The sequence below is a fragment of the Desmodus rotundus genome, chromosome 7 (assembly GCF_022682495.2).
Source record: "Desmodus rotundus isolate HL8 chromosome 7, HLdesRot8A.1, whole genome shotgun sequence".
Lineage (NCBI taxonomy): Eukaryota > Metazoa > Chordata > Mammalia > Chiroptera > Phyllostomidae > Desmodus > Desmodus rotundus.
Window position 1 is genome coordinate 10,740,584 of NC_071393.1, and position 26,444 is coordinate 10,767,027.

A 26,444-nucleotide genomic window follows, 5' to 3' on the forward strand; every position below is an offset into this window, starting at 1 on the left:
TGTAAGAAGTTCTGGGATCTATGGGGAGAGAGGTCAGAATAGTGTTTATCTTAGAGGAAAAGGGAGCAGATATTGACTTAGAAGCAAGAGAGACTTTTCCGGAGGATAAAAATGTTCTTGTGTCAGTGCTGCCCAATGGGAGTAAGATCCCATCCGCTGCTGGGAATCTCGTGTGTCATTTAAAATTTTCTAGTAGCCACACTAAAAAAAAGGAAAAGGAAACAGTGACATTTCTGTTAGTCATATATTCAAAATATTAGATTTCAACATGTAATCATTATAAAATTATTAATGATCTATTTTACATTCTTTTTTTTTACATTTCTTGATATCCAATGTATATTTTGTGCTTACAGGACTTCTTAGGTGGGGCGGGCCACGTTTCGAGTGTGTGGTGGCCACATGTGGTGTGTGGCCCCTACAGTAGAAAATGCAGGTCCGCATCGTACTTACTCTGAGGTCTTATATATAAAAACTCATCCAGCTGTACACTTAAAACATGTGCATTTTACTTTATGTAAATTTCACCTTAATAAAAACCACAATAATTGACTAAAAAGGCAAAACAGAAAGAATTTAAAAGAGGGCTAAGATGAGAGAGTAGGGATAGAGTAACCAGGCAAAGAAAAGAAGCTACACTCATAAATCTCTTGACCATCTTAGCAGGGAAATCTGTCCACACGCCAGACCCCCAAGACTAGGCCAGAAAACCATGAAAGATCAACTGTGGTGGAAGCTAATTAAGAGCTTCGTGTTCTGTTTCCAGCATTCTATCCTAATTCTCTAGTGTGTTACAGTGACGGGTCACTAATAATAGTAAAAGCAGATATTGACAACTTTGCCGAACCTTTGCCACGTCCTCAGGATGGTGCTGAGAACTTCCCTGCATGGTCCCATTCAACCCTCTCCACAGCCCTCTGAGGTTCGTTCCGTCACGGTCCTCCCATTTTGTAGACCTGGAAACTGAAGCTCAATAACTTGGCCAGAGTCACTCCACTCAGAAGTGGCAAAGAGGAGATTTCTTTTTTGACACTTAAAACAAAAACATCGTTTCTATTGATAAGCTTGGGACACAATGGACTTCACAGAACAACAGCAAGAAGACAGTCCCAAGACATCGGAATGTAACATTGTGGCAGACAGGTTAATACTCTTCACCCTCATCCTCTCCCTGAGCACCCTCCACTCCAACTTCCTCGTGATCCCTCCCAAGGGCAGCCATGTCCTCGTGGGCCTCCGAAAACTCTCCTTCCTCCATCCCTCATTGGTGTACGCCAGCAGACAAAGGCACGCTTGGCAAACATCAGGTCAAACTTGTGGTCCAGGCAGGCCCAGGCCTCGGCAGTCGCCGTGGTGTTACTCAGTGTGCGCACAGCTCACTGTACTTTGGCCAGGTCTCTAGCAGGCGCCACCATGGGAGGCTGGTCATTAATGCCAACTTGAAGCCAGTGGGGCGCCAGTCCACACACTGGATGGTATGCTTGGGCTTGATGGTGGCGATGGCAGCATTGACATCTTTGGGAACTGTGTCATCATGCTATAACACGCAGCAAGCCATGCATTGACCATGGTGAGGGTCACACATCCCCATCTGGTTGGGTGGCTTGAAGTACACATTGGTGATCTCTGCTACAGTAAGCTGTCCGTGGTAGGCTTTCTCAGCAGAGGTGACAGGGGTGTATGTGGCCAGAGGAAAGTAGATGCAGGGATAAGGCACCAGGTTGGTCTGGATTTGATCAGATCAACATTTAGGGCTCTGTCAAACCTGAGAGGAGTGTGGATGGGAGGACATAGCTGGCTAATAAGGCGGTTAAGATCAGTGTAGGTTGGATGCTCAATATAGACGTTTCTATGACAGATGTCAAGGGTGGTCTCATTGTCAATCACGAAGGCACAATCACAGAGCTCCAGGATGCTGTGGGTGGTGAGGATGGAGTTGTAGGGCTCAGCTATAGCTGTGGAAACCTGGGGGGCTGGGTAAGAGAGAATTCCAGCTTGGACTTCTTGCCATAACCGACAGAGACATTTCGTCAGCCGGAGGGTGAACCCAGAGCCAGTTCCCCCACCAAAGCTGTGGAAAACCAAGAAGCCCTGCAGACCTGTACACTGATGGCCAGTTTCCAAACTTGGTCCAAGACAAGGTCAATGGTCTTGCCAGTGCTGTAGTGCCCATGGGCATAGTTATCGGCAGCAGCTTTCTGGCCTGTGATGAGCTGCTCAGGGTGGAAGAGCTGGAGGTAGGTATCCATGTGAACTTCATCAATGACCCCAGGTTCCAGGTGTACAAACACTGCCCTAGGCACATGGTTGCCAGCGCCTGTCTCACTGAAGAAGGTGTTGAAGGAGTCATCTCCCCCCTCCCAAAAAGTCTTGTCACTTGGCCTCTGGCCATCGGGCTGGATGCCGTGTTCCAGGCAGGAGAGCTCCCAGCAGGCATTCTGGACACCAGCCTAGCCAACGTGGATGCACTCACTTGTAACTGAGACTTGTAGGGCTCTGCACGCCTGGAGGAGGCCAGGGAGAGCTGAGACAAGGGCCTCCCACTGACAGACTACCAAGGAGTTAGAGGCCGGGAGGGGGGTGGCGGGAAGGAGTCAAAGAGGGTATTTCAACGCAGGTTTCCTTGGCTTCCAGCCTGATATTCTTAACCACTACCTCTGCTGAAGCTTGAAATGCTTTACTTGCTTTAAAAATAAATAAATGAATGAAGAAGAAAAAGAAATAAACAAATGAAGAAGAGTGGATTCAAGGCTATGTCTATAAACAACGTCACTTGCTCCCTGGCCTTCAGACGTGCTCTCCTGACCCGGAGGGGAGAGCTGGGGTCATGCAGAGCTCCAGGCTATCTTACCGGAATGCCCAAGGAAGCGTGTGTCACGTGGGAATGTCTTTCCCTCAGGAGCGTCCTGATTTCAAAAAGGTTGAGAACGGCTGCCGTGGAGAGCCTCACGGGTCCCCTTCTTGCTTTACAGAGGGAGAAACTTAAGAGATCCAGAGAGACAGGTGTCTTGCCCAAGGTCACACAGCTGGTGCTCGGTGACTCCATCTTCACATCTTCACTTTCCATCGACTGAGTCCAACATGCCTCTTCCACTGGGGCGGGTGCTTCAGCGGTGTCTAAACCTGAACACGACTTGCTGCCAGTTCTTCAGGAGTTTACCCTCCAGTAAAGGGACACATTATATCAAGCCAAGTACGTGGACCTTAAGAGGCCTTTGGAGGCTCATGAGAGGGAGAGTACTGCAGGTTGGAGAGGAAAGGGAAGGCTGGCATTTCAGCTGGATCGGAAGGCAGGAATAAAGGAGTGGGCACTCCCCAAAGGAGAGCCAATGGGCACCTGTGTCAGCTGAATTGTGTATTTCCCATCTGCCCAAATATTACCCTACCTCTGCTGTCCTGCATGGTGCTGGGTCTACATTAAGGCCCAACCATCTTCGGTTGACTGATGCAGAATGGAACCCATTCATCAAAAATGGAAAGAGAAAGTTGCATTCATTCATTCAACAAATATTTGCTAAATGTCTATTATGTTCTATGCATAGCACTAAGTACTTTGCCTGGGACTTGAGTCAAATATATTCACTGTCCCCAGGTCCACCTCGCTCTACCTGACATAATAGAACAATAACAGTAGGAGTAGGAGCTATAATTATCATTTATTGCATGTTTACAATATGCCAGGTGCTTTGCTCAGCGATTTGCATTAATTGACTCATTTAGTCTTTTCCTCCAAACTGAGATAGGTTACATTTATTATCTTCACTTCACAGAAGAGGAAACTCAGACAGAGAGGACATGTATCATCTTAAGGCCACACAGCAAAGAACTAGGAAGGTAGGATTTGAACACAGGTAAAGTCTAAACCAGAAGGCATCCAAACACTTGTTTCCGTATTCTCATCCACTATACAAGTCCAGGCACCGCCTCTTCAGCAAGACGAGTGCATGGCACACCTGAACTTCTGGCAGCTGTCGTTGCCCTCTGCCCCGATAGAAACCCTGCAAGGACTGACTGCCCTGCACAGGCAGAACAAGCCAAACTTACTGTGGCTGGTAAAGCCCTGCATGACCTGGTCGCTGCCTCTCCAGCCTCACCTCTCCACACCCTCAATCCCTCCTTCCCTCTGGTCAACTGACCTTTCAGAGCCTGGAAATCACCACTCTCTTTCTCAACTGCGGCCCTTTGAACAGGTTTCCTCTAGCCTGGAACTACCACCCTGAGCCTGGAGCACCCTTCCCTCTGCCTGGAGCACACTTTTGTCAATCTGGAGTACCCTGCCCTCAGCCTGGCCTGCAGCCCCCTTGGCTTATCCTAGAGCACCCTCCTCTTAGCCTGGCCACCCTTCCCCAGCTGACCCTGCTTCCCAGGCTGGTCCATCCTGCTGTTCCTTCTGTGTCTGGTCATTTCCCTATCACTCAGATTCCAGCACAAATATCACTTCCCCACGAGACCATCCCTGATCAGTTCTCTGATCCTTTATTCCTTTTGCCTTTTCCTCGCTTCTTTTTTACCTGTAGTGCTTGCCGCCCTGTGTATTAGTGTGCGTGTGTGTGTGTGTATTGCTTGGTTAATGTCCGTGTATCTCTAGGTCATAAGGTTCTTGAAAGTAAGGGCTGTTTTCTTCTTGTTTGCTGTTGTATGGCTGGTACATAGTAGGCACTTTATAAATCTTGATGGAATGAACAAATAGGTAAATAATGTGGTAGGCACAGTAGGCCTCAAATCATCATCATCATCACTGTTGTCTATTGAGTTCTTATTGCAGGGGAAGCACTTCTGTGCTATTTCATTTGTGCATTAGGTAACTCTATGGTGCGTGTATAATGATCATCTCCATTTTACAGATGAGGATTCTGAGATTCCCAAAAGTGTTACCACTTGGCCAAGGTCATGTGACTGATTAGTGTAAGAGAAAGGCCTCAGCCCTGGCTGGTGTGGTTCAGTGGACTGAGTGCCGGCCTGCAAACTGAAAGGTTGTCGGTTCAATTCCCAGTCAGGGCACATGCCTAGGTTGCAGGCCAGGTCCCCAGTTGGGGGCGTGCCAGAGGCAACCAATCGATGTATCTCTCGCATATCGATGTTTCTCTCTCGCTCTTTCTCCCTCCCTTCCCCTCTCTCTAAAAATAAATAAATAAAATCTTTTTTTTTTTTAAAGGCTTCAACCCAGGCCTCCCTTGTACTCCAGATATGTTGCACCTATCAGGCCATCTACTGCCCCTAAGAGAGCAGGGCCAGCTCATTCTCCCTGCTTCCCTCTCCTGTCCCTTTCTTCCATTCCTCCAGTGAGGGGTTCTTGCCTCGAATCCTTTAGCTAACAGAGTGGATCAGAAGGACTGTCGAGACCTGGCTCTTCAGTACAGTAATCGTGATCACTGTTATTGTTTCCTGAGAGGTTACCAGGTACCAGGCGCTGCACTCACTCCTATCACCTCACCGAGCCCTGCTGCCATCAGCCTAAGGAGGAAGGACTATGATCTGAGGCTCAGAAAGGCAAAGCCCCTCGCCTGAGGTGACACCACTAGGAATTAGACAGAACCAGGGTTCAAACACGTCCTTCTGACACCAGACTTTGTGACCCAGAGGAGGAAAGTCAGACCCAGGCTGGAGAGTTCACTCCCATGCCACACAGCAGCCAACTGGCTGGCTGACCCTTTAGAAGGTCTGCTGGCCTTGCTGTGCCATCAGGACCAGCAGGCCCCAGGGGGTTGAGAGCCCTGGGTACACTCAAGCTGATCCACCAAGAAAAGACCAGGCCTTCTAGATGTATTTTTTCTATTTCATCCTCTAAAAATTTCTTGTGTGTGTGTTTTATAACGAAGATATCATAACAGTTTAACTGTATACTCGTGGATATCATGAATAAGTAAATCTACATATATTAGCGATATGGGCTCAAAGATTGTTTCCTCTTACGAAGGTATGATCACAGAAATGTGGAGCTCGTAGGTTAAGACGGTAAGGACAAGGACAAAAACAACTATTACAGAACATCTGCATACACGAGAGTGAAGGTAGGCCCCTGCCGCACACCATACTCAAAAATTAACTCGAAAGGGATCAAAAACTTAAAACTATAAAACTCTTAGTAGAAAACATGGGTTAAATCTTCATGACCTTGGATTTGGCAATGGATTCTTAGTTACGTCACCAGAGCACGAACAACAAAAGAAAAAAAGATTAATTGGACGTCATCAAAATTTAAAACTTTTATACATCAAATGGTTTTCACTATCAAGTGAAAAAAACCTACAGAATAGGAGGAAATACTTGCAAATTATATATCTGATAAAGATCTAGTATCCAGAATACATAAGAACTCTTACAACTCAATAATGAAAACAAACAACCCAATTAATAATGGGCAAAATTCTTGAATAGATATTTCTACAAAGAAGGTCTACAAATGGTCAATAAGTACCTGAAAAGATGCTCAACGTCATTAGCCATATGGGAAATGCAAATCAAAGCCACAGTGAGATATCACTTCACACCCACTGGAATGGCTATAACAGAAAAAAATTAAGAAAATTATAAGTGTTGGCAAGAATGTAGAAAAATTAGGACTTTCTGCACATTGCTGGTGGGTATGTAAATGCTCTGGTGCTCTGAGAAACACTTCGCTGTTTCCTTAAAAAATTAAACATAGAATTACCATACGACCCAGCTTCTAGGTATATACAAGAAAAAATTGAATCCATGTATTCAAATAAAAACTTGTAGCCCTGGCTGGTGTAGCTCAGTGGATTGAGCGCGGGCTGTGAACCAAAGGGTCACTGGTTCGATTCCTAGTCAGGGCACATGCCTGGGTTGCAGGCCAGGTCCCCAGTTGGGGGTGTGCGAGAAGCAACCACACATTGATATTTCTCTCCTTCTCTTTCTACCTCCCTTGCCCTCTTTCTAAATAAATAAATAAATAAAATCTTTAAAGAAAAACTTGTACGTGAATGATCATAGCAGCACCATTCACAATTGCCAAAAGATGGGAACAACCCAAATGTCCACCAATGGATGGATGGACAAACAACATGTGGTGTTCCCATACAATGGACTATAATTCAGCCTTCAAAAAGAAGGGAGCACTTACACATACGTTCAACATGGATGGACGTCAAAAACATGCTAAGCGAAAGAAGCCGGACACAAGGGCACGTGTCTTATTATTGCATTTATATGAAGCCCACAGAGACAGAAGGCAGGTTATTGACTGCTAGGGGTCAAGGGAGGGAGAAATGGGAATGACTGCTTCATCAGCGTGGGGTCTGTCTTTGGGGTGATGAGAACGCTTTGGAACCCTATGGGAGTGATGGTTGCACCACATTGTGAAGTCACTAAATGTGACTAAGTGGTACACTTTAAAATAGTTCAGCCCCGGCCAGGTGACTCAGTCGAGTGTCACCCTGTACACCAAAAGACCGTGGGCGCGTTCCTGGTCAGGAACAATACTTAGGTTGCGTGTTTGATCCCGGGTCTGGGCACTTCAGGGAAGCAACCGATAGATGTTTCTCTCTCTCTCCTTTCCTCACTCTCTAAAATCAATAAATATATCTTCGGGTGAGGATTAAAAAATAAAATAAAATGGTAAGTTAAACAATCAAACACAATTAATTATTATAAAAGAAATACATGACTGTGATAAGAAAATTTTTTTTTCAAACAGCACAGAGTGGTACCGCGTGATCTCTTCCCACTCCCCAAAGGAAATAAACACATATACTACAATTTATTACATATTTTTTCTTCGAATATTTTCTGTACATGTAGAAATGTACAACACGTGTGTGTGTTACACAAGTGGGATTATGTTACGCCCAGCGCATGGCCGTTTTTCCCTTGGCAATATTATCCATGACCATTCCATGTCAATAAATTCTTCTTAATGGCTCCATTTTTGAAAGGCCCATGTTTTCCCCATGTCTCTCCATCCTCAGCGTCCTGAGTTCCAACTCCTATTCTGCCACAGACTTGTCTGTGACTTTGACCTTAATTGTTGCTTCGTGACATGGTATTGTGAGGAGTCTAATACCCAGCAGGTGCCTGGCCCCTTGGGCTTTGTGAACAGAACTACTCACTCTGTCCTACTCTCAGACCAGCTGAGAATACTGAAGACTAATGCTCAGGGGTCTAGACTCCCCCTCTTTCTAACTGTGTGACCTCGGGTAAGTTCCCTAACCCCTCCAAGCCTCAGTTTCTGCGGCTGCATTGAGGATACTAACAGTCCTGCAGGTTGATGCCCGGGAAGCACTGGGCACGGGGGCCCAGTTCAGAGCCAGCCGAGTCATATGATCTTCCAGGAAGAAAAGGTGGGCCAGAGTCCTGGGTCTGTGGCCACCTGCCTTTGGGCAGGGCTCTAATGTGGGGTGCTAAGATGGAAAGGTGAGGCTGAGCTGGGCGGCCCTGGGAACCCGGGAAGGAGGCGAGGCTGGAGTGGAAACGATTAGAATGAGAACAAACTGGCTCCTGAATAGAAGCTTTTATTCCTGCCGGAGAGGGCTTTGTTCCCCAAACACGTGACACACAAAAGCCTCTACTTGAATTCGGGAACCCTAATTGGTTCTCAGGTGGGGGAGGAGAGGGGTGTCCGGATTTAGGGATTCCTTAAAGGGACAATACTGTGGAGAGCTGGGCTCGGGGTTGGTTCTTATTGCCAGGGGGAGGGGCTGGGTGCGGTGGAGGGGGAAGAGACAACCGGTGGGGGTGGGGCAGCTGTTCAGAAAGGAGGGGGAGGGGAGAGGAGGGGACGTGGGAAGAGAGGGAGAAACAGTGTGAAACTCTTAGGCCCTCAGTCCCTGGCCCAGTGCCTGAAAAATAGTAGGAATGGAGGGAGGGAGGGAGGGAGAGAGGGAAAGAGAAAGGAAGGAAGCAAGGAAGGAAGAAGGAAGTCCACATTTCTTACCAGGTGCCATAAAGCCCTCCCGCCTGGCTAGGGCCCTTCCTCTCCTCCAGTGCTCCAACTGCACCCACAGCCTTTGATCCTCAGACAGACCAAGCTGGATCCTGCCCCAGGGTCTTTGCACTTGCTCTCCGGCCCCATCCCATCTTCTCAAGGATCAGTTCCTCAAGAGAAAACTTCTCACACCCGCATGACTCCAGTCTGTGACCCGACTTCATTGTCTTCAAGGCCCATATCGATCACAGAACTTACTTGATTCTCATCAGATTCCAACTGCAGGAGAACAGAATTAACAGATGATCTTGGGCTCAGCAATATCCCCAGCGCTCCGCATAATGCTTAACACACAGGAGATGATCAAAAGACCTGAGGCTGGCCGCTTGGGGGGCTTATGGTTAGAGAGGGGGGACGGGAAGGGTAGTGGTCACAATAACGCCTGTCACTTCCTGGCACTTGGAGCCATTGTTTTTAGGGTCAACTGGGCTCATGCCTCCCTTAGAAACATTCTAGCTGAATGACCTCGGGCAAGTTACTTTGTCTCTTTGACTTCACTGTACTCTTCTTCAAAAAGTCCTGAACCCACCTCACAGGGGTGTTACAAAGGTTGAAGAGAGACTCTGAGCACCGAGCAGGGACTGCCATATAATGGGCACCTGATAAACAAGGGGTGTGTTGATAGAAACGCAGAAGTTTCTAAAGAAGGCGGAGACAGGACTCTCATTTCCCGAGCCCCAGCCACGTAACAGGCACTCTTGTTTTGGCAAATGCTTATAAATACATTAACGTTTGAAGCAGGTTTTGATTGTCCCCGTTTTACAGATGAGAAAACTGAGCCTCCGATTAGTTAAGAGACTTGCCCAAGATCATCACACAGGTGAGAAGCAGCAGTTAGGATTCAAACCCAACGCTCTGGCTATGCTCTGCCCATACTAACCCATGTGCCCCTTTTGACTTGGGGTGCTAGGAGGCTGAAGGGGCAAGGAGGGGTTCAGAACCCTGAGGGTGGGAAAAGGCAGAAGGAAGACCCTTAGGGACCTGCAAAGATGTGGCTGTCTCAGTGCCCTCCATCAGCACCTGGCCTCGGCCTTATTATATCTATAGATACAGTCTGATTTCTGGAGCCGCAGGCTCTGTGCTTCAGTTAGTTATTTGAACACCTACTCTGTGCCGAGCACTGGGATACAGGTATGAACAAGACATATCCCACGGTGTATGAACGGGGACAAGGAGGACAGAAATAGGAAGCATGGTGAAATCTCTGGTGAGGATAGTCATTTTCCCCATGGCCTGAGGTGATGGCATTCACACTTTGTCAGAGCTGAAGGTATTGCTAGGGCCCTTTCCTGCTCCCAGTTCCAGCCTGGAGTCTGGGTGCAGGGGCTCTTTAAGAAGATTGTGTCCCCCTCCCTTGTTCCTGCCCCCCTCCCTTATAATTAGCCAGCTAAAGAAAGGGCTGGCTGGAAATGGGATTGTGCAGACCCAGCGTTGGGCCCCGAGGATGCTGGATCGGGGATTGTTATGCTAATCGCCTGAGATCAGCAGTTCCCGTGCCCTTCAGATGGCAGGTAGCGATGCGGGCTCTGCCCAGCGGCTGTGGCTGCAGTTCTGCCTCCTGCTTCCTGTCCCCCACCCCGCCCCACCTACCCTGTCAGACTCGCCCTGCCTGTCCTCCCACCTGACCCGTGGCTGGCAGGCTTGACCTCTCCTAGAAATGTTCAGCCCAGCTCCTTCTACTGTCCAAAGAGAAGCCAGCTGCTTGCCTTTGGGTTGGGTGCTACTGGGGGACACAGAGGCAGGAAGGAGAAGGTACCCAGCTCCTCCTTAGAGCCTGCTCCCTTGTCCCGCCATGAGCCTCATCCTTCCTGGGCCCCTCCTGGCCCCCAGTTCTGGAAACCACACTGGATGGTAGCTTTGCCGCTTACTAACTATGCCATCACAAGCAAGTGGCTTTGCCTCCCAGGCCTCACTTTCCTCATCTGAAAAATGGGTTGGTAATAACAGGACCTATCTCAGAGGTCGGACATGAGGATGGAATGGGAGCAACCATCTAAAATGCCCTGCTCATCAGTTGCTACTTCCGGTCCAGCGTCTGCCAGAAGCTCTCATGGGCAGCACCCACTTCAGGCCAGCTCTGTGTTGGATCCTTTCACACGTCCTTAACCCAGTTTGCCTTTCGACCACCCCAGGTCATTAGCATCATCATTCCCACTTTACAGATGAAGGGAGCAGGGCTCAAAGGGGCTAACTCACTCACCCAGATTCCACCTTGAGCTGTTCTGCGCTTTGGCATTGACTGTGCAGAAGGTGAGCTTGGTTGACTGTGAAGAGGCTCACATACATCTGTGCAACAGTTATATATTTAATGTGCAGGGGAAAACAAAACTAGCATTTCAAGTCCACAAATCTACAAATAGCATTGCTGAGGTTAAATATACCGAAGTCCACACGGTGACGAGTACAAGTCCGACCCTAGCAGCTTTGCTCACAGCAGCCACAACCTGGGGACAGCTGAGACACCCACCAGCCCGAGAAAGGATGCTTGACTGTGGTGCAGCTGTACCACGGGATCCTCCACGGCTGGCAGTGAGAGCGAACAAACAACTGGCCCAAACCACGACATGGGTGAATCTCACAGACCTAACACTGAGCAGAAGAGGCCAGACTCAAGAAGAGTACGTACCACATATATACGATTCCATTTATGTGAAGTTCAAGACCAACTGAAACCAATCTATGGCAGAAGTCAGAATAGTGGCTGCCAGGGGGGCAGAGGCCTGGCAGGGGCGCCATCCAAGGGAACCTTCTGGGGTGATGGGACTATTCTATCTTGACCTGGGCGCAGTCATGTGGGTGTCGCATAGGTAAAAACGCACCCAGAGGTGCACTTAATATTTGTTCAAATGGAGGTGTGTAATGTATGCATCGGTAAATCAGTTAATAGTTTAAGTTTAAAAAATAAATTCATTTCAAGGAAAATAGTATCTATATAGTAGTTCAAGGGGGATGCAGATATGGCCAAAAAGCAACAGCCAAAAACGAAAACAAACACAAAAACCTTCAGCGATTGAAGCTGGGAGACCCAGCAGATTAAGGGCTGGGGAAAGAACTTTATTTGCCTTTCTTGCTCATAGGATGCTAGACAAACTACAGGACTCTTAGTTAAATTTGAATTTCAGATTAAAAAAAGAAACGCAAATACTTTTTTATTATAAGTATGTCCTATGCAATATTTGGGACATACTCACACTAAAAATATTTTTTGCTTTTGTTCGTCATTTATCAGCAATTCAAATGTAATCGGGCGTCCTGTATTTTTATTTGCTAAACCTGGCAATCCTACCCTCTCTACCCTCCTGGGATCCCGCCCTGTCTGGCGGCCCGGTACCCACCGCAGGCGGGAGCGCCCTGCGCGGTGTAGTCACGCAGGGCGCAGCCTGGCAACGCGGCCACAAAGGGAGCCCGGGAGGCGGAATCTTTCCACATGCCTGATCAATGGGGGCGCAGAGACGGCGGCGCAAACAGGCCTGAGACAGCCGCACAAAGAGGAGGCCCCTCTGCCGCTCCCGCCTTCCATTGAACCCGGTCCTTTGTGGCTGGGACAACGGGGGTGCAGGAGGCGCTCACAGGGACTTGGCCCATTCTTATTAGCGGGAGAAGGTCCGGGAGAACCCCCTCCTCGCTAACCTGCCTCACAGTTCCCTCTCCCGTAGGACCAGGCCAGGAGGGCCCTGTATTCCAGAAAGGTGTGGAATCTGCCTTTGGCGCCAGCCACCCAGATTCGGCCTTCTGAGGACCCCCTCAGTCCACCCTGGTGGGCCTTCTCTAGGACGCCTGGTTACAGGCAGGCCTTGCACAGTCTTTGTTTATTTTTTTTTTTATTTATTGAGCAAATATTTACTGATCATTTGCCCCAAGCTGTTCCCACTATCTCCTGCACCCAAAGCCATTAAAAAGCAGCCAACTCCTCCTCCAAGTGTCACCCCTCTGGGAAAGGATCCCTGACCCCTCTCCCACCCCCAGGGTGGGTAGGGAGTCCCCTCTCCCTCCGTGTGTGCCCCCCAGCTCCCTGCTCTTCAATCGTGACAGCAACAGCTAACAATTCTCAAACACTTACTAGGCACCAATGAACTCTGTGCTAAGCATGTGACCTCCTGTTTTCTTTCTTCCACACTACCGCCCTCTGGGTTGGAGCTACTATGATTCCACTTTCCAGAGGCAGAAACTGAAGTTTGGTATGGTCAGGTGGTCACCCAAGATCATACAGCTTGCAGGTGGCAGAGTGGGGACTTGAACACCGGGACCATCACGGCCTCAAATTCCAGGCTCTTTGCAGGGTTCATTACTGTGTCCCAGCAGGTGCACGCCTGATGCCACATTTAACCCCGTCAGAACGTTAACACACTGTGTTAGCATGCCTATTTGCCCGTTTCCTTCTGTCTTCCCCGCCAGACTGATTGCTCTGTGGCCTCAGCACAAGGAAGGTGCCCAGGTGCATTTGCTGACCTGAAATACTGGGTTTGAAAATATTTTGCTAGGCCCTGGGGCTGGGAATTGAGGGGAGGACCTAAAAACGAATCTGATACAGTTTCTGCCCGCTAATGAGCTTGAAACCAGACACTCAAACAACATAAGATTTGCAGGGCTCTGAAGTCTGGCACACAGTTCCCCTCTCCCCCTCTTTAAAGGCAGCGTCAGTGAGATATAATTTACATGCGACAAAATGCACCCATTTCAAGCGTTCAGTTCAATGAGCACCGACAAATGAGGACACCCATGTAACTCGCATCGCTGTCAGATATGCAACATTTCCATCTTCCCAGAAAGTTCCCCCGTGCCCCTTTGCAGTCAGTGCCTGCCCTCCCTCCTGGTTCCCAGGCAACCACTGATCTGCTTTCTGTCACTATAGGTTAGTTTGCATTTTTCGACACTTTCACATAAATGAGATCATACAATGTGTCCTTACTCGTGTCTGGCTTTTTCAGCTCAACAGTCAAGTTTGGAGAGTCGTTCATGCTGTTGACCGATCCCTTCGCTTCCATTCCCTTCTTTACTCCTGACCTTGATCTTCAGTGTCTTAATCTATAAAATGTGGGTGAACGCTATGAGGTTTAGAGGAGAGAATGTCTATGGAGTACCTAGGACCTGCACACAGCAGGTGCACAATGAAAGTTCTAGATTAGGATAGCTTTCCTGGAAGACTGCAAGCCCCGAGATGTGGTAGGCACGATGTGGTTATCAGCATAACCTCTCTGCTGTGCTATAAGCTCCATGAGGGCTAAGACCTTAAGGTTCACCACTCTTGACTAATGGCAAGGGGCTACCATTTATTACGGATGGTGAATCTGGAGGCTCAGAGAGGTACAGCAACTTGCCCAAGATCACACAGCTAGAAAGAGGCAGAGTTGGGATTGGATCCAGGCAGCCTAGTCCTGGGGTCCATACTTTTTAAAAATGACTATTATGGCTAAATATATGGGTCTCCACTGTTAACTGCTAGACCAGACTCCCTCACGAGTCATTTTTCTCCTTTCCCACAATCTCCCTGACGCTTCTCATTTTGTCGCCCTCATCCTATACCGACCTCCCCGTGGAAGCAGCCTAGTGTGAAAAATAACAACCATGCTATTGCCAACATGTATTTTTTGAGTTTTGTGCCAGGCAGTCCTCGAGGCACTTTACAGAATGCATTGGGGTGACTCCCTGATCCCGCTGTACGGTGCTCCTGTGTTTCTCCCCACGTCACAGGCGAGGCAATGGCAAGGGAGCCCGCGAGGCTGTGGTTTTGGAATCAGGACACACTCCTTGTGGAGCCCAGTTTGGCCACACTCTCCCTGGGAGCTCAGGAAGCACGCTCCCCACCCTGGCCTGACATTTCTTGGGACACCTCTCTCCTCTGACCCCTCGGCAACATTTCCCCTTCCCGTCTGTTCTAAGTTTCTTTCCCCAGTCCCTCCCCAGGCCTTGGCAGGCCCAAGCTACAATTTCCAAAGGAGTTGAGTTCCTTCTGAAAAGGGGCCGGGACTGAGCCCCTCCTCTCCTGTCTTTTCCCATAAATACCCCCTGTGTGCAGCGCCCAGGGGCCCCAGGGAGCCAGGTGGCTGACCTGTAATTAGAAACTTGTCTCCCTTCCCCAGCCACGAGGAGGGAGTGCCCCAGTCTGCACCAGCCATTTTGTTTGTCACGAGTAATTCAGGAGAGGGGAGGTGAAGTTGAGCCCCTCATCAGAAGGCAGGCCCCTCTGATGACCAGACATTTCAGGACCTCCCCAGAAGCAGCCTAACCCACCCAGCTCTGTCCCTTCACCCTTTCAGACCGAGAGAACAAACAACCCGTGGGCCAGGCACATTGATGGAGAGGGCTCTCACGGGACCTCGTGAGGGAGTTGTGCTCTTCAGCTGAGGAGGGTGACAGGGACTTACCCAGGGTCACAATGCTAGGAAGAGGACAACTGAGCTGGGATTTGAACCCAGGAGCGATGCTGGACAGAGGAGGCAGAGGGGAAGAGAGCCCAGGATGGCCAGGAGAGGCCTAAGGTGCTTTCCTTTCTCTCCTTGCTGTGGCCCTTACTGAATTTCTGGGGTGAGGAGAATGGGGATAATGTGGAGAACACTAACTCCTTGGAGCACCAGCTCGGTGACAGGCAGGCGTTATTCTGCATTCAGTGCCACGCTCACAACCCATCGAGGAAGACGTTATGCTCATTTTGTAAATGTGCATATTTACACAAGGATCAAAGTAGAAGGCACATATAGTTGGCTAGAGGCAGAACAGGGGTTCAAACCCAGCACGGCCCCCCTGGCACACTCCTTTGCCAACATCCTGATGGGTAGGAAGGCTGAGGAACCATGGAATCCGGTCTCTCAAACCCACAAAGACCCTTGGATTGGCCTCCCCTTGTCAAGCCTCCGCGTCCCCAGCACTGGGTCCATGACACCGCCCCAGGACAAGCCCTCTGAGAGCAAAGCACTGGGTAGCCTTTGCAAAGCAGTCCTTTAGCAGGCTCAGACCTTTCTCTTTGGCACCAAACTGGAAACTCTGAGAGCAGCTCTGTATGTAGTTCCCAGAGAAGCCAAGAGCACAGGATTTGTGGTTTCACTTCTTACTCTCTGTGCAAGCTTGGGCCAGTTCCTTTCATGCTCTGAGGACCAGTTTGCCCATTGGTGAAGTTAGACGATGATAAGGAATAAATACAGGGGATAAATAAGATAATGCATATAAAGCATTTATATGCACTCATGCTTGGCCCATAGTGAGTGCTCAACAAGAGTTAGCTATTATCAGTGTTTATGATTATTGTTGTTGTTGTTATTCCTGATGACAGACTCTCCTTAAGCTTGGTTAATAGAAGCAGGGACCACCAGATGGTGAACATGTGTCTTCTTCTGGAAACAGCACCCAGTTTCCATGGGGAACTCTCCCTCTACCAATAACAGTACTCTACGTTGGATAGAACTCGGCTCCTGTGATGCAGCCTGGCCACAGGATTGGTTGAAATATGGGCATGAGAGCCAATCAGAGGGAAGCCTGAGATTTTAGCTGGCTAGAGACTGTCTCTTTTCCACTCCAAGAAGAAAGCAAGATTGGAGCTTCCGAGGTCTATCTCGTCAGTCTGGCAGGGAATGTGTCTGCCTGACAATGAAGCCACAGAAGCAGCAGAACCAAGATATGACAGGACACGGGCTGAAATCTTTGAATGCTTGGATGCAGTTGTGAGCAACTAAGTAATAATTATTATTAACTGTTAATTTTTTATTTGTATCTGTTTGAGTTTTCTGTTGTTTACAACCCAGAGTTCTGACTAAATATGCCAATGCTATTCTCTCTCTCTATACACACACAACACACACACGCATATGCACATACATATCTTGGATTAAAATGACAGTGTACATTGAAGACTCACGTCTAATTAGTACTTTTGCTTTACAAACTTAGGTCAAGAGAGAATGTCCAGTAAGACTGTAAGATTCACAACACCTACGTACAAATTATGGGCCTTTAACTCACTAAACTTATACTGTCATGGAGTCACAGACGTAGAGTCATGGCTTGGCTTTAACCATGGTTTTCCTTTTCTGCGTTCAGGCAAACATTTAATTTCCACCCTGGGCGTAGTCTATCCCAGCTTCCTTGTGGTGCGCTGTTTCTGTCTGCCTTTTGTCTGCAGGCCGGTGGCACAGAGCCGGTAACTATCTGTTTACAGTCGCAGAGAGAAGCATTAATTGCCTTTTGAACCTCCCATTTCCCTCTAAGAGCTCCCTGCTCGCCTGTCTTCAACTGTCTCACTTGCGTTTCTTTCTCACTTGTGTTTCTTTCTGCACAAAGAAGAGCGTCTTTACAAAAATAAAGCCTGACCACCTGCAAATCCCTACATCGTCTCCCATGAGTAGGCAACAGGAGGACACAGGTAGGCAGCCAGCTAGGTGCGCTGAACAGAGTTTACAGGACAAGCTGTCACAACCCAGAAGTTTCTAGGCCAAACGAGGAGGCCGCTGTGGGCTGGCAGGGAGAGCACCGGAAGGAGGCTGAGATCAATATTGGGAACCTGGTTTTGTGACTCCCTTGCTCTGTGGCGTGGGGCAAGTTACTTTATCTTGCTGAGCCTCAGTTTTCTCATGTATAAATGGGCACGCTAGTACCTGCTTCGCAAGGTTGGCTAACATCGCTACTTGACAAAAAGCACTTTTCTCTGGAAAGGCACTTTCTCTGCCCTTTACTTGTCTAGTGTGGGTTCAGAATAATAATAATAATAATAATAATAATAATAATAATAATAATAATAACAACTGGCATTTATTGAGGACTTCCTATAGGCTCAGCATTATTTCAAGTGGTGTTTAGCCTTACAACAGACCCTGTGAAGGAGTTAGTTATTAGACTCCCATTGTATAGGTGTGAAAGTAGAGGATCAGAGAAGTAAGTTGCTGAAGGCACACAGCTAAGAGGCTAAGCTGGGATTCGAACCCAAGTCTTACTCCACAGTCTTCTCCTACCCATGAATACATGACCCCCACCCAGGTAAAAGAGGCCGGGCAACCCCCTGGGAGCCAGGTAGAGCCAAAGGCTGGGATTGCTGCCTTGGATGCAAAACACACCATTCTCTGACTTCCCTGCCCAGCTCACCACTCTGCTCCACAAACATATTGATGTTCCAACAGTTCACACCCTACCTACTTTGGGGAGGCACAGTGGGAACAAGGACATGGCAATTCAGCTTCCAAATCCAAATCCTGCCCTCTCCCCCACCCCATACGCACTCACAGCTCCTGTGTATGAAGGGGAAAGAGGAGAAACCGAGGAGATGGGTCCTGTGGGAACCTGAGCACAGTCTCCAGGTGCACAGATGTCCCCACAAGCCTTGCTTGGTCACGCTCATGCCAGCAGAGCACACACTTACATGGGCATGCACCCATGCGTTCACACTCAGTGAAAACACAGGTACGTGTGTGCACAGGTGTGGGCCCACCTGCATCCCCCTGCTCCCACCTCCACCCAGCCACCTCCTGGCTGAGTTCCTGGGCTTGGTCTGAACCTCCTTGGGCAGTGTGTGTAATGGTCAAGTGCACAGACTCTGGCCCAATGACTGCTGGGTTTGATTTCTGGTTCTGCCACATACTAGCTGTGTGACTTCCCACAAATCCTCTCTCCTTTCTGTGCCTCAATTTCTCCACCCACAAACAGGAGTAATAAATAGTATCCAGTCCCAGAGATTTGGGTCAGGAATTATACATATATGGCACGTGTGAACAGCCTTTAAGAGGTTTATCTTTTATTCAGCGAGTCAGGTTCTATTACTCAGCAATAAAAAAGAATGAAATCTTGCCGTTTGAGACAATCTGGATGGACCTGGAGGGTACTATGGTAAAAGAAATAGGTCAGACAGAGAAACATAAATACTGTTTGATTTCACTTAATACGTGGAATCTAAAAAACAAAACAAAACAGAAACAGACTGGGAGATACAGAAAACAAACTGATGGTTGCCAGAAGGGAGGGGGGAGAGGGGATGGGTGAAAAAAGTGCAAAGGCATCCTGACCGGTGTGGCTCCGTTGGTAGGGCGTTGTCCCACAAAGCGAAGGGTCACCGGTTTGACCCGGGGTTGTGGCACATGTCTGGGTTGCTAGTTCAGCCCCATTGGGGCACTTAAGAGAAGCAACTGATAGATGTTTCTCTCTCCCTCTTTTCCCCTCTCTTCCCTTCTCTCAAAAAAATAAATAAAATCTTTTTAAAAAGTAAAAAGAAATAAGAGGCATAAACTTACAGTTATAAAATAAGTAAGTCACGAGACATCCAGCACCGAGAGCATAACCGGCAATATTGTAATAACTTTGTACCACGACAGATGGTTTGTAGACTTACGTAATAATCATGTCGTAAGGTATATAAATGTCGAATCGCTATGTGGGACACCTGAAACTAATATAATATTGCATGCCAGCTCTATTTAAATAAAAGCAAACCAAAAACAAGTCAGGTTCTCTAGGAAGCAGATGCCGAGGTGGAGAGTAGCATGCAGGCCTTCATTAGAAGGTACTCTCGGGGTCAACACCTGTGGAAAGGAAGGGAAGGAGGCGGGGATGGGGAGATGGAAGAGGAGCTGTGATGCAGCCTCCGGGGCCTCAGACAACCGCACCTGGAGCTGTGAAGCTGAGTTGGTCCATCAGCGTCGTCCGGAGTTGACGTGAGGGGCTTAAGTATATTTACCTGTGTCAACCAGTTTGAGGATATGACCTGCCCTGAGAAGAGGGCATAACCTGGGTGCCATGGTTCCCTTTACCTGTGGGAAAGCCACAGAGAGAGTCTCACCTGTGAGCGGTCAGCTATCAACACGTCCCACAGCTGGGGAAACGCGTGCATCAGTCCTAAAGGAGGAACAGGGCAGGGCACCATGGCATTTGCTACCCAGCCCCCCAGACCACAGCTAAGGGGTCCATTCTTCCCCTTCTCTCACCTCTGGACTCCCAACCAGGACCCCAGAAACAGTGAATCAAGAAACAAGAACCTCACCTTCCCCGGACTTGGGCTCCAGACCAAGCTGTTCACTTTTGCTTCTATTTCCCAGCACCTGATTCAAACCTCAGGACCCCGGTTAGTGCCTCTTTAAATAACAGTAAGTGATGCTAACATTAACAGATGTGCTCGATAGATATGAACTAGTTCTAAGTACTTTAAATGGATTAACTCATTTAACACAACAACCCTATCAGGTGGGTATAACATTGTTATGTGTTATAGAGGAGGAAACTACCACACAGAGAGGCCAGGTAATTTGCCTAAGGTCACACAGTTTGTATGTGTTGGAACCAGGATTCCAACTTGAAGAGTCTGGTGCCAGACTTAGTCCTTAGCATGCCCCTGAGGTTAGTGGTTAGTGTTAATGTGGATGATGGATACTCACGGATGGGCAGAAGGGTGGGTAGATGGGGGGATAGAGAGAAAAACTGACAAATGAATGGAAAAATCGATGGCTATATGAATGGATGAATGCATACACGGTTAGACGGCTGGCTGGCTGGCTGGATGAATACATGGATGGATGGACGGGTGGATGGATACTTAGTATCCTGGTCCCCCTGAAATTTTCCATCCTCCTAGTTGCCTCCCATCTTTGGCCTCACAGCATCTGGGTCCACATACCAGGGAATATGTCCCAGCTCTGAGCAAGGAAGACAGGTCTAGATTTTTCACCTCCTGGGGCTCTGGCCTTCAGCCAAGAGATGATAGGACAGGGGTAACAGAAGGAGATCTCAGAGGTAATGGCAGGGTCCCAGGCTTGCCCTTTCTGTGGCCTGGACAGCACATCTCTCTCTCTGTGCCCGAGGCCTCCTCCATAAAGTGCAATGGCTGGAACTTCTATGCCAGGCACCCTACAGTCCTTTGAGGTAGAAACTGAGGCTAGGGCATTCAGTCCTCTTTCACCTCCAGGGATGCTGATTCCCAGTTCACTTCTTCCCAGCACCATCTCCTTCTCCAGCACCTGCTTGTGAAGCCTTCCTCCAGGATGTTATCCTTCTTTGGGCATACTTCTTCTCTTCTTCTCCCACTGCTTTTCTGTTCACTTTAATACTTCATACGCCTCACCAGGGGATGGCCATGGCTGAACATGCACTGGGGCTGCCCGATTTCCTCCTTGTCTGGGCATGTGGCTGTTTAACTGCTATTTCCTTTTTTTTTTTTTTTTTTTAAATGATGGACAGGCAACACCCAGCCCTGGAGGGGAGACTCATGGCTGGGGCTGTGGTTCTGAGAGACTCTGAATCTTATTGGAACCCCAAAGCCCCATGGATGGTTTCCTAGGTCGAAGACTTTTGGAGCTCCCACAGTCCCAACTCTCTGTATTAGCACCCTGGGGCCAGGGAATGGGGAAAATTCCAGCAGTCTGGGCTAGGTGCTTTCTCTGACTGGGTAACTCACATCTCTTTTCTGCCTTAGTTTTTCTCTCTGTAAAATGAGAGCTTGACCAGTCTATACATTCGTGCAAAGGGAATCAGATCACCTGGTTCATTTCTCAGGGGCACTGCTTACCAGCTAACTTTCCTCTCTGTGAAATGGGGTTCTTCTGAGATGTAAATGAGATAATGTCTGGGGAGTGAGTGCAAAGCCCAAAGTAAGAGCTCAGTAATTGTTGTTGTTACTCCCCGTGTTAGAAAAGAGGAAGTGGAGAGCTGGCAGCCGACAGGCAGAGATATATATTTATATGTCCAGGTGTTCCCACCCAATCTTGCCATGCTGAGCCCTCCCCTTCCCAACTTTTCTCCCCCTCCAGAATGCCTCGTGCCCACCACACAGTGAAATGGACAGGACCTCTGGTAGACTGTGGGTGAGGATTTAGAGAGTAGTAACCCTGGAGAAATGACTTGACAATGCTTTCTAAGATCCTGAGAAAGAGGTGTACCCTTTAGCCCAAGAACAGCCAACTGCTGAGATAGAAGGATATTATTAGATACAGAGGCAAAGATATTAAGGATAAAGAGTTCATCTGGTTGTTTGTAATCACAAAAGCTTGGAAACAACTCAACAGTCATTAAGAGAGGACTGTTTGAGCGAGGGCTTCTCTTGTTTATTTGCAAATCATTTGTAATAACATGGAGAGGCATATGAAAATAAGCGAAGGAATAAAAGGAGAACACAAATTTACATATATGGAAAGAATGGTGTTAAAAAAACGCCAACACCACTCCCCAAAGAAAACACTGCAGAGAGGCGTTCAAAGTGTATGTGCTAAAGCGTAAACGGTGGTTCTTTCTGAGTCACAGAGTTTGAGTGGTATTTATTTTCTAACTTTCCTACAAATATATCACTTGTGTATATTTTTTGTTAGTATATTTTTAGGTCAAAAATATGTTTATAAATAAAACTAGAAGGAAGGAAAGCAAAATGTTAACAGTGGTTGTCTTGGAGTGGTATAGAGTCTTTCATCAACATTCTATTCCTTGAATGGGTTTTGTGTTTATTTGTGAACATTGCATTTTCTTTAATGAACACATGCTAGAATTATTTATATATATACATTTATATATATGCACATATGTAACAGCTAAACTATTATTATTAGCTAGTTTTTAAAAAATTATAAATATAATATATGCTCACATTAAAAGAAAAATTCCATCAGTATACAAAGGAATAAGATGAAAAGTAAAAGTTCTTCATCCACCGTTACCCTGCAGTCTCCTCCCCCAAAGTAAATGTTGCCAGTTTCAGGCCCGTCCATGTATGTGGGGTGGTGGGGAGTGGGAGAGGGAGAGAGATTCACATAAAATAAAGGATCCTGAAACTTGCTTTGTTATTCAGTGCTTATGGGGTATCTTTGCATGTACGATATTCTCTTATAATTGCTGTAAAACATTCCCACTGTGATGTTACATGATGATTTATTTAATTTACCCTTTACTAATTGACCATCGAGGTTGATGATGAACACTAGGTTGTTGCTAGCTTTTGCATTTGTAAACACTGCTCCAGCAAACGTATTTGTTTGTGACATTCACCTTCTCCCATTCGTGTGAGTGTGTTTGTGAGATAGAAGTTTAGACGTGGAGTTGCGGGAGCCTAAGGGCTTGTTTCAAGATTGTGCTGTCCAGCGCTGGCCAGGTAGATCAGTTGGTTAGAGCGTCATCCCTATAGGCCAAGGCTGTGGTTCCGTACGGGTCAGGACACGGAGGAGAATCAACCAATGAATGCAGAAATCAGTGGGACAACAAACCCATCTCTCTCTCTCAAAATCAATGAATTAAATTTTTATAAACAAACAAGTTTATTAAAATATAGCTATCTAATCACATAAACATATCTGTATGTAAAACACATGAAGAGACAAATGAAAGAAAACCTCAATAGTTGTGTCAGAAGGATTCATGCAGTATAAGCGTGCAGAACACACACACACACAAATATAAGTGAAAACCTTTGCAAAGAAATAAACCATCCAACGGCACATGCCTAAACATTCAGTGACTTTCTTTGGGTAGGATCAGGGTGGTTTTATACTTTATTTTCCCAGGGTTTCACACTGAACATGAATTTCTTTTCTACTCGGGAAACAACATCCCAGATATTATAAAAACATCTCTTTCTTTTCTTCTTATTGATTTTTAAATTTATTTATTTTAGAGAGAAGGGGGGAGGGAAAGAGAGGGAGGGAGACGTCAATTTGTCAATTTGTTGTTCGGCTTATTTATGTATTCATTAGTTGAATCTTGTTTGTGCCCTGACTAGGGATCGAACCCACAACCTTGGCGTATCTGGATGACGCTCTAATCAACCGAACTACCTGACCAGGGCTAAAACGTCTCTCTTTTTTTAATTACAAAAGGCAATACGTAGTCATTGCCATTAGTCACAAATGAATTTACGCAAAAATGTTAATACTGTCCCTCTCCCCCAGATTCAATTCCTTAGGTAAACAATGTTCGAGGTCTGACGAGACGACTCCCACACTCTTCTAGAGCATGTTATTTTTACGCCAGAAAAGAAAGAATGAGTAAAAGACCTTTTTAAGAAAAGTTTTTGTTGTGGCTGTTAAAGCCTCCCGTGTCTCTTTCGCGGGCCAGTCCCTCCCTACCTCCCTCTCTACCGAGCTGTTTGCCCTCTTTCTGCGTCCAAACATCTTGCCCTCAAAGGCATCCACTTGGGGCTCTGCTCCCAGGAGGCACCTGCGCCTGTGCCTTGGCCCAGGTTCAGCAGAAATCAAGGCCAAGCCCAGGAAGCACCAGCCGCACCGGGCCCGGGAGAGCCAGCGTGCCCGGGCCAGGGGAGCGAGGGGCCCCGGGCCAGGCCAGGCGCAGGGCTCCCAGCGAGGCCTCCCTCCCACCGGGTGGAGTCTGAACCCGCTCCCTCCCGCCCGCTGGCTTTCTCTAGGAGTAATTAAGAGTGAAATCCTCCTCCTGGTGACCCCGGTGCTCCCAGCCCGGGCTGATTTACACATGAAAGGTCTACGGAGGGCCCCGGCTTTCTCCTTTTCACATTCACAATGAGGAGCGGCCTATAAATAAAACCTCTCTGAGAAACAAGAGGCTTCAAAAAATGTCTTTGTGTGTGTGTGTGTGTGTGTATGTGTGTGTGTGTGAGAGAGAGAGAGAGAGAGAGAGAGAGAGAGAGAGAGAGAGAGAGAGAGAGAGTAGGGAAGAAGGAGGGTGATCCAGGGACCACCTAATAATAGCTGGTGTTACTGAGTGCTTACTGCTTACTGCGAGTCAGGCATCAGGCATCAACCTTGCGAGAGAGACTTGAGGGTCCCTGTTTTATGGATGAAGAAACCGAGGTTCAAGGAGGAGAAGCCCTGCAACGAATTAGTTCCCACAGTGACTTAGGGGGGAACCACAGGCAGAACATGGATGAGCATAGGATACAAATGATGTGCTACGTCTCTATTATGATAGTGGTTCCAGGACCGTGTATGTATTTGTCATAGGACCATAATCTAAAAAGGGAAAATTTTACTCTATGTTAAGCATCTTGCAATAACCCTGACTTTAAAAAGTAAAATATTATAAAATGTATACCCAAACCGAAGACACCAATGGGCCATGTGTGGGTGAGGTCCCCTGGGTGGTCTGTGTCCTTTGCTCTAGCAAGAGTGTCCCCTTATTCACTTCTGTATCCTCAGGGTTGGGACCTGGTACTGGGGAAATTTAGATACTCAGGAAATGTTTGCTTGCTTAAATGAATGAATGAGCTAAATAATTCTCTCTGGACCTATTTCTCTATAAAATGAGAAATTGATTAAACACAAAGGCTAACTCCTCCCAATCAGCTCAGAAGTCACCTCCTCCAGGAAGCCTTCCAGATCCCCTCCCACTTCCAGATTGGATCAGGAGCCTCTTCTGGGCTCTCAGAGCCAAGTTATATTCCCATCCCTACACTGATCATACTGTATAGATTTGTCTGGTTCTGCATGTCCTTCATGTGAGTATTCAAGTTCTCGGCAGTAGAATCTGTGTTTGTTTTGCTCATCTCTGCGCTTCCAGTGCCTGGCACATAGCAGGTGGGATATCTGGTGAATAATGAATTAGTGCATTTATTAGTTCTGGTCTGAGATTCAAAATTGAATTATGCTGGTGTTGGCTGGAGCTAGGCTAAGGTCCAAGGCAACAGAAACGGGCCAGGGGACAGAACCAGGAAATCCCTATGCAACAGAGATCAGTTGAAAGGCCTGACTTCTAGAGCATGAAGAAAACAATCCTGCTGTGACCTCTGCAGGAAATCCAAGCGCCCTCCTGCACGGGGCAGGGGGCCCAGAGGAGAATAGGCAGACTCTTGAGGGCAGATGGTTGGGGAAGGGGGGTGTTGGGCAGCACTGGGAGCTGGCAGCCTGCCTGCATCTATTTGAGGCTGGGGGTGGGGTGAGATACGTGGGGCCCACGAATGTGGCCAGGTCCCAGCTCTTCCACTTCTTTGCTGTCAATCAGCCTCACCAAGCCTCGGTCTCCACATCTGTGTAGTGGGTAGGGAGTATAAGTTTATAAGGAGGGCCAAGGGGCATCTGAGGTCAAAGTGCCTGCTATTGTGTAGCTGCTCAGAGAAAGTGTAACACGCCCTAACATCGCTTCTCTTTTCTCCCACATGTTTTTCACCCTAATTACAGCTGCCACTCTTGAGTTCCTAACACTAACTACTCCTAATGTTTACTGGGTGCCCACTAGGTGTCAAGCACTGTCCTGTGCACTTTACATGTAGTCACTTCATCTTCACAGTCACATTGTAAAGTAGGGTTGTTGTTATTATTTTCCAGAGAGGAAACACGGTCAGAGAGATGCAGTGACTTATCCAAGATCACTCAGCCCCTAAGTGGTAAACCTGGGATGTGAAGCATCTGTTTACCTTGAGGAGCGCCGTGATCCCTGGCAGTGCTTGTTCAAAGGCAGATTGCTGGGCCTCACCTCCAAGTTTCTGTTGCCGCGAGTCTGAGGTAGAGCCCGAGAATCTGCATTTCTAACCAGTTCCCAGGTGATGTTGCTCCCGCTGGTCCTGGAGCACACTTTGCGAACTGCGTCCTGATACCAAGATTTCTCCACTGGCATTATCCCAATAAGGCATGTACTGTCACGCCCA

General features: G+C 47.7%; 1 pseudogene; it reads right to left on the bottom strand.

The window, feature by feature from the left end:
• Positions 1-1,115: 1,115 nt before the first annotated feature.
• Positions 1,116-26,413, bottom strand: LOC112310485 (tubulin alpha-1C chain pseudogene; annotated as a pseudogene).
• Between the last annotated feature and the right edge of the window lie 31 nt (positions 26,414-26,444).